Source organism: Aplysia californica, unplaced genomic scaffold (assembly GCF_000002075.1).
Source record: "Aplysia californica isolate F4 #8 unplaced genomic scaffold, AplCal3.0 scaffold00463, whole genome shotgun sequence".
Lineage (NCBI taxonomy): Eukaryota > Metazoa > Mollusca > Gastropoda > Aplysiida > Aplysiidae > Aplysia > Aplysia californica.
The window spans coordinates 306,565-307,672 of NW_004797733.1; positions in this window are offsets into that span (position 1 = coordinate 306,565).

Below are 1,108 nucleotides of genomic sequence, written 5' to 3' on the forward strand. Positions count from 1 at the left end.
GAAAGAGAAAGCAAACGAGAGAGAGAGAGGGGGGGGGGGGTGTGTAACGAACGAAAGAGACAGACAGACAGACAGACGACGGGAAAGAGAAAGCAAACGAGAGAGAGAGAGGGGGGGGGGGGTCTCACTGTTGTGTGTATTTCTTGTGACTTTTCGTTTCAACTGAAATTTGCGTGTTGACTTTGTGGAGTGCGCGCACATTTTTTAGTTTAAGACCAAATTATGAGTCTGCTACTGTGTGTAAAGATGAATATCGTAACAGAAACAAAAGGCGCAGCTATCAAAACATCACTTACACATTTATATTTTGACCATTTTAATTTTGCTAGAATCTAGTACAGTGACGTCATATAATTTTTTATGAGTTTTATTTTCTTTTTACGTATCTCTTGATACTCGAAAAATGTGCAACATTATAGATTTAACGCTCCTTTCACCATTGTAAGTTTATAAAAGAAGCGGTTACTTAATACGCGGTACTAACCGTCACCCAGAATAAGATCTAATATGAACAATTGTATAGCCCTTGACACGTAAATCATGATATAGGAACTGTAACTTTTCATTTTACTCAAAGAGGGGGAAATAGTTGGGTTTTTTGCGGGGGGTTTTTTTGGTAAATGTTTTACGGCGCTCGAAACAGGTCATATGAGCACACAGGACACATTAAACGTTTTTCAGTTGGCAGGAAATTTTGAATTTTGCCCGGGTGGCGGCCGAAGCCTACTCTTATCGATCTTAGACCACCAAGGGATCTTTAACGTGAGCAACTTGCACACGAAACCTCCGAGATTTTTCGCCCTTGTCCGAGAAGGCCAGGTGTAGATCTTTCCCACCAGAAGATCAGGGGTGTGGCTGAAAGACAGCAGTAAGAAGGAGCCAAGGAGTAGCAGTTGAAAGGCGGCTGAAAAAGTCAGGAGACCAGAGGAGGGGGCAAAAGAGGTGATGGAGTGGAGGCAGAAAGTAGAGACGAAAGCAGACGATAGAACATTGCAAGAGAACAGGAAAGGAGGTGAAAGGAGACAATTTTAGAGAAGAAAATTTTCCGGTCGCTACCCGTATTCGAACCCGGGACCTTTGAATAAGAGGCGAACACCTTAACCTCTAA